General features: G+C 38.2%; 1 long non-coding RNA gene across 1 annotated transcript in view; it reads left to right on the top strand.

Moving 5' to 3' along the window:
• The first annotated feature begins 201 nt into the window (after positions 1-201).
• The window catches only part of LOC116993108, a 29,419-nt gene continuing 21,818 nt past the window's right edge, over positions 202-7,802 (top strand). The window contains exon 1 of the long non-coding RNA XR_004417185.1: positions 202-314. This is a non-coding gene — a long non-coding RNA (uncharacterized LOC116993108). The remainder of the gene's footprint in view (positions 315-7,802) is intronic.

The raw sequence follows: 7,802 nt of genomic DNA, 5'->3' as shown, positions 1-7,802 counted from the left end.
TTCAGAAATATCATAAGATATGCAGGAAAATTCCTAGGATTACCAGATATGAGATAGGATCCCTCCTATAAAACTTATTTCCTCCTGGAACTGTCAGTTGAGTGCCTGTGTTGATTCAAATGGGACCAGATGTGTATATTCAGCATGGGAGTCTCATTTAAATTGTATTGCTCTGCTCACATTTTGCAGATCAGGCAGTATTTCTGAGGTCCTGAATGTGGTGGTGACCATATGGTGTGACTTTTCCTCCTTGTTGAGGCTTGACAAGGAAACGTGACCACTGGTTGAACAGGAGCCATGGAGAACTACCACAGGTAAGTCTGAGAATGGCCCCGGGCACTCAGACTAAATCTCTCCACTGGCACATCTCAAAACTGTCAACTGAAATTGATAAAAAGTGAGAAATGAGATTAAATACGGCTTGGAAAGGTGGCCTGGGTTTGCCACTTTCATTGCAAAGGTTGACTTTTGCACTAACCCAGTGCTTACTGAAACCACAATCTGTAATAGGGGCTGATGTCGAACCATGGCTGAAAAAGAGTTCAAAAGAGTTCTACTGGTTCAGAAAATGGAATTGCTCATTGACGATGTGTGGTTGCCAGTTCAATTTTTACGTTGCTGGAAGCTGCCTTTTTTGCCTATTACTTTGTCAAAATGTTATCATGTATCCATGCCATGGCCTCCTGTGACAAACTGCTTAAAATCTGTGATACTACAGTTAACATACACACCAAAAAATGTGTCTCTGCTTTCAGCTTTGCTCAACACTTTGGATGCTGTTTTTCAATGTGGATTAAACTTTTTGCTTCTTAAAAGGAGGAAAAAAAATCACATCACAATGGCTTCTATAAATGAGAATTCTACTTGTTGAACCAAATAAAATATGGTCAGCTTTAGAGAGTCTGTGAAACTAGTGAGAACTTCTTAGCAAAATTTCTTTTGAATATATTTAATGCAGTTTCAAAACCAGATTTTTTTTCTGTTCAGTTCTGCTGTTGATTTTATGTTGCTCGGGTGGATCCAGATCAGCACACCAAGGATGAACCTCTCTAAAGAGATGGTAATCTAGATATTGTCCCTATGACTACTGAGGCACTATTATCCTTGGGAACACCAGACTGGAGATTTAGATTATTGGACTGGTATGAAGGCCTTCTGCATCACAGACCCAGTGCATGTACATGGGTAAAATGTATCTGCATTCTCTGTATCAAAAATATCTCTGTATTGCTGTTTGATTGTTCGCATGAAAAGAGTTTTTCTTCTCACTATATCTTCTCAGGAAACAATAAGACATGAATAAAACTACAGCAATATTTACAAGGAGTTGCAAGCACTGGAAAAAGGAAGTAAATGTGAAAGAATGTAGAAGAGCAATAGTCCTGAGTAAAAGGGTTAAGGGACAGGATGACTGACTACTTGCAATTCCAGTTTGTGCTGCTGTCAGAGTATAGAGGTGTTGAAAAGGCGCTCTTTAATCTGTGGTGGAAGGATATGGAAACAAGTGAGAACAGGTCAAAGCAGAGAGAGGATATGGCAGGAGTGATCTTGGTAGTTTAAAATACTTCCTATGCTCTCAAATAGCTGAGTGCCATCTCGGTTTGATACATGCATCTCTGCCAGAGTGACCAATGAGACCTTGCTGAAACAAACCCCCAAGGTCAGTTTAGATGTAGTTGACTTTGTTTGGCAGTGTAGATAAGGCTATGTGGAGATCTGGTTCCCTCTGACTACACAGTCCTCCAACACTAGTGCAACTGGCTTTGCATCCCCAGGCACCTCAAGCTCAAAGTATGCAACAGATAGTTCCACATCATTCTATGAAAAAATTAAATGGAAAATGGATTTAAATTCCATAGAAAAGGCCTGGAATCCTCATGTCCTGTTCCTCAAATGAGGATTACCTTACACACTATAAAAGAGCCAACATCTCTCCTTTTGTTTTCTTCAAAGAAAAACTCAAACTAGGAACCTGTATTCAGAGCTGGCTTCAGGATTTATGAATGCCAAACAGATGTGTGTATCCCTTCTAGTCTGAACATATGGACTTAATATAAAAGATAAGGTTACCCCCTTCTCCATGGCATTTCTCATTTAATGACCTGACTCGGTGGCCTATTGTATATGTGCAGGGTTTTAGGCACATCTTTCTTCTTGTGCATTGGATAAGCAGCAACATTGCTAGAAGTTATAACTGTAAGGCAAATCTTATACTGTGTTTGTGATTTTAACCTGTAAGTTTGCTATTAAACGATTTTGAATAGTGCGAGGCTTATAAATTTTATACTGCAAAAATATATCAGATGATAGACTTATTTCTGGTTCTTATTGCATGTCTAAGTTATAGGAAGTGAATTATAAACTCTGTGAAGTGTCAGATGATGAACAGCATTCACCCTGTACACTTCTGAAAGCTGAGCGTGGAAGCTCATGGAAGTGCATCCTTGTTTCTTTTCTCCTGAGCAGTCTCTCCTCACAACTGTCAGAGGCAAAGTAGGAGGGTGTTTTGTCTGAAGTAAAGCAGACATTGTAAATGTTCCTTATAGACCTGCTGAACTGTAAAACCATGAAGTATCAAAAAAAAACTGGTATAAAAGAAACTGTTATCCCTCTGGGATATTGTTGTTGTAGGAAGTACAGTTTCAATTTTTCAGTCGAAGTTCTTACATCGGCACTCTCCACCATCTTGGCTTTCACATAAGTATACCACACAGGCATTTGATACCAGTTAAGACTTACCTTGCTGTGTTTTACCAAGTTAAAATCTCATTCTATTTATTTCAGTAGCAGTCTATTGCTAGTGATTTCTCAAGAAGTTATACAACAATGTATTACATGGAACAGGAGGGATGGAATATTTTAAAGACATTTACTCAAAATTATTTCAGAACTGACTGAAACGCTTTGGAAAGATGTTGGACTTGATCTTGTGGGAAGTATCCCTGCAAGTGCTGGTAAAGTTGGAACTAGATGATCTCTCAAGTTCTTCCAACCCAGGCCATTCTATGATTCTATGATTCCATGATTCTATGATCACCACAGTATCCTGTTCCTAGGAAGGAGGTTGTGAGATTTACAAAGCTTTATGTTTTCATAAAAAACCAATATATCACAATAACACATGCCATTAGAATAAATCACATTGAAGATATTTTCATCCATGACTTACAACAGGGTTTTAGGGCAGTTAGAAGCTAATAATATCATTTTATCAAGTGCTTGCAGAAAACTTAAGAAGGTAATTTATTAATTAAATATGAACATTACTTTTTCCAGAAAAGAAACAATATTTTGGGAATATTTTGTTATTATTTACTATTTACCAGCTCAGGAAAATTCCATTTGGCAATCTGTAATTGCTAAAAAGTTGTTGTTGAAATGAACTAAGCTGAATAAACCAATGATACTTCTGTCTTTAACAGACAGTGCAAACAGCCAAGAGTGAAGGAAACCTCTTACCCCCAACAGTTCCCAGTTATATTGGCAAAATTTTAAAAGAAGATGAGAAGTTAAATTGATCTTGGAAAGAAACCAAAGAATGACATCATCAGTTTAGTGATTCCAATTCACAGTCTAATGTGGAAATGATATGAAGAATTATACAAGAACAAAAGCAGAAGTGGTTGCAATAAAGATAAATAAGTAACAAGGAATTTCCTGAATTTGAAATGGTTTAACTTCATATGCCATTATCTTTGTTTATGTTTTCCTGAGGCCAGAGAAAATGAAGGCATATGGCTGCATCTTATCCTTTTCCATTCCAACATTCACATACCTCTGTACACCGAAATTCATCATTGCTAGGTTCCACAGTTCCTTTAAAAAAGTTGACCTAGACAAAATATCTAGTAATTCAAAACCCACCAGTTCACTAAAATAAAGAGTTTTAAATGAACACTATACTTCTGTGGCTTTTCATGGCATCCTTCAAAGCCGCATATAAAAGTTCATATTTTGAACTAAATACTCTCCGTCCTGTGATTAAAGGACACATGATGACCTCATGAGCCACCCTTTAGACTTTCAGTGCTTCTGGCTTTAATATTCTGTGCTAGATTCACAGAGCTCTTCTACAGATGCTAAGCGTTCAATCCTGAAGGCTCCACTTCATCATCAGGTAATTAGTATTTTCATTAACTTGCTTATTGTCAAGGAAAATGAGCCTTGATCATCTAATTTTTCCTCAATGAGTTGAATATTGTAATATATCTATAATTAATGTGTTTTATGCCACAAACGTGTAATGGAGTGGAAATCTGAGCCTGCTCCCAGCAGTCACTGTCAGTAAATGTTTGATGAATAAACAGAGACTTTCTAATGGGAAATGGTGGCGACTTTTATAAGCAGACACAATAAAGACTTTATTAACATACTTAAGAAGCATTCTGGGAAATAGAATTGAATGCATTACTACTGTAGGCTCCTTTTGTGAAAAGTAAATTTTACTGTCCCCATAACAAATGTTTGCTTGTTTGATGTAACTTGTAGTGTCATTCTTTTATGGTGCATCTTTCAGTGTAAATCTGTGATACATTTTAAAACTACATATTCCCTATAGGTCTATGATCTTTAAAAAAAAAAAATCCCTCTGAAATTTGTATTAACTAATCACTTATATACCTGTCTGTTATGGAAAAAGAAGTAGAAAGGAAAAAGAATCAATACTGAGCAGATATCTGAAAACGCAAATTGAGGTGAAAATCTTTTTAAAATGAAAATTTATGGTAGGTGTTCAGAGAATGAAGGGAAGCTGGGGTGGAATGAAAAATCATTTGCAATGCCACATCTGCTATAAATAAGACTTAATATGTCTTTAAAATGTATTAATTAACAGCTCCAGACATAATATCAAATGCTGTAATAAAGGCACAGAAACATCTCTGAGCTAGTCAGGAACACGTTTAGCTTCTTGACTGGCTCCAGAATGGAAACTAAAACTGTACTGTCTCACTTTTCAGAGGTGTGGTGTACACAACCCGTGCTGCAGTCAGTGGTGACTACAGACTGTAAAAATATGAAATATGGTCTTCAGGGAAAAGGAAAGCGTTTCCCCTTTTAAGTTGTTCTTTTTTTTTTTTTTTTTCTTTTTCTATTTACAAGCTGGCACGGCGTTTGCCTTCCCAGAACACACTGTATCTGGGGATCAACAACTTACCTAAGCAAGAAAGACACTTGAATTGCATCTACTGATTTTACTCAGCTAAGTGCAAATTCTGTTTCCTGATTTGCATGAAATTCAGAAGCTTTCTGTGGCATTGATGCAATGTGATGGAGAGGGCAGCAACAAAGAGAGTGGAAGAGAAAGCAAGAAAGGATAGAGAGTAGGAAGCAAAGAGAATCTTCTCCAAAAAGAAAATTAGAAAGAACAATTTTGAGAGTAAGCAGAATGGTCTGTGGTTATTACCTCTCTCTACATCCCTGTCACGGGGTCTTCAAACACTCCACACTTGGAGTCAACATCAACCATTAATGCTTTCAGCGGATGGCTCTGATACTGAAAGCCCTTGCCTGCATGACTGGTGAGGCACAAGGACAGGTTGGGAAAGCACACCATGTTGCCTGTCCTGCCGGGAGTGATCTAGAGACAGCTGGCAGGGTCAAACTGCAGAGCCTGATCTGAGGCAGGAACTATAGGTATAACCCTGGGGAGTTATCTGAAAGGGAACTGGTCCCCTGCAACTCATGGAGAAGACTCAGCATGATGAAGCTGAGGGTGTGATGCATCTGTCCTACATTAGGTGTCTACCACGAGTTTTCTGAATCAAGATGTAATGAGTTATTTCCATTTCTTTCTTTGATATTTAAACCAGAAGTTCTAATTTTATGATCTATTAAGAAATGTGAAGTATTACAGTAAAATTGCACATCATTTAGAGAAAAAATATGATAAACCACAAGTCATTATGAAAAAAAACTTTATTTTCATATGGAAAGTCAGTGTTTTACCTTTTCATTCCTGTTTGATGGATTGAACATCAGAATTGACTTTGGAGCAACTTTTTCACTTCCAATTTGCTCTAGTAGATATAAACCCAGAAAACTCAAGTTTTGATACAAGTAAATCTCAAACTGGATTTATTTTATAGAGACATCCATAATTCAGAAAAGAATTCTTTTGTGCCTGCATGTGTTTTGTATCCAACCAAATGTAGGCGACTATTACATTTACATTTAAAGTATCTGTTAAACTCCCAGAACCATCAATGAAGAGACAATGTCACTTACAGATGATTTAGGGCGATTTATCTCATCCTAATGTAAATCTCAGGAACAAGCCAGATGTACTTCTCATCACCTCTCTGCTAAGTAATATGACTCACTCAGATGTTGAGGTTTACTTAATAGATGCTTAGAATAAGATAAATCTCCCTTTGAAAATAAACTGATCAAAACATTAAGAATCTGACCATAGAGAGTAATTTAGAATGTCAGAGGATGAAGATGTGAGACTGAATTTGACTGTTGTTGTTATTTTTGGTCAGATGTGATCTTGATGTGTCACAGCACAAGAATTTTATTAGGAGTGTTTTGTAGGGGCAAGACTGAGAGGAACTCAGGCAGGGAGTTTTAAATATGGCCTACAATTTTTTTCCAGTGGCCAGGTTCTTCATGTCGCCTGCAAAAAGGAATTTAACCAAATCAAGTTGTAGAATATAATGATAAGAGAATTAAGAAATGTGGTTGAAAGAAGTGTTCATTCCACCTGAATTTAGGCACCTAGATAGGTGCCCAAAATGAGCTGTATAGTCACCATAGTTTCATAGCGGAAAGATCAACATTTTTATATTCAGTCATCTTATGTGGTGCATTTGCCTCTACTCTTACTAACTCTACTGGAAAGGAAAATATCCTGAGTTGTGACATCTGACAAGTGTAATTTGGTACAAAGGTCACAAAATAAATATTATTTTATCTGAAACTTGCAGGTTGAATTGTTTTTTTTTTTTTGGAGGGCCATGATTAAGTCAATATCAACACAGAAATTTTCATTGTATACTTTTCTACATTCACTGTCTACTGCAATTATGCAGATGAATGAGATGCTTTACAAAAGCATGATAAAACTCAATGACGATAAAACTCAATGCCAAAATCATCAAATCAAATCACCCATAAATCAATATATAAGATGTATTTTAGTGGTATCTGGTATCATCAATAAGCCCAACTAATTTCTGATTTAAACAGTGGTCTGACTTCCAGGATGTTAGAGGAAAAGAAGGTATGGTCTCTCCTAATGTGTGAAAAACAGTTAAGCAAGATTTTGTGATATTCCTGTCTTCAAGCCATTGTCTTGAGTGGAAACTGGATTGTTTTGAAAATGTAGGGAGTTCTGGCAGTGTTTTCCATTGCAGTCAGGATTATACAGTAATTTCACGAATACAAGCCGCACCATTTTGACTAAGATTTTGCTCCTAAACCGGAAATACGGCCAATACTCAGGAGCGGCTAATATGTGAATAATTTTCTGACATTTACAACCTCAGAAGTGCCAACCAGAGCGCCGAGTCGAGCAGCTGCAAAGTCGGCATTTTGCAATTGTTACAAATTTCTACTCTGTTGCACCGCGGGTGGAGCCTGGCTGCCTGCAGGCAGCACGGGGAGCGGGGAGAGAGGAGGGAGAGCTCTTTCCTTCCCTCCTCTGCCATAGCCTGGGGAAGAGACGGGGGGGTCCTGCGCTGCCACTGCCGCGGCTCGGGGAGGCGGCGGGGGGCTCTGTCCCTGCCCGCCGCGGCGGGAGGTGGGGGGGGCTCCGTCCCTGCCTGCCACCACGAGGCAGCGCCGGGCCGTGTTGACCGAGC

Source organism: Catharus ustulatus, chromosome 2 (genome assembly GCF_009819885.2).
Source record: "Catharus ustulatus isolate bCatUst1 chromosome 2, bCatUst1.pri.v2, whole genome shotgun sequence".
Classification (NCBI taxonomy): Eukaryota; Metazoa; Chordata; class Aves; order Passeriformes; family Turdidae; genus Catharus; species Catharus ustulatus.
The sequence above is the reverse complement of the archived record's forward strand: the minus strand, read 5'-3'. Positions and strand labels throughout refer to the sequence as shown.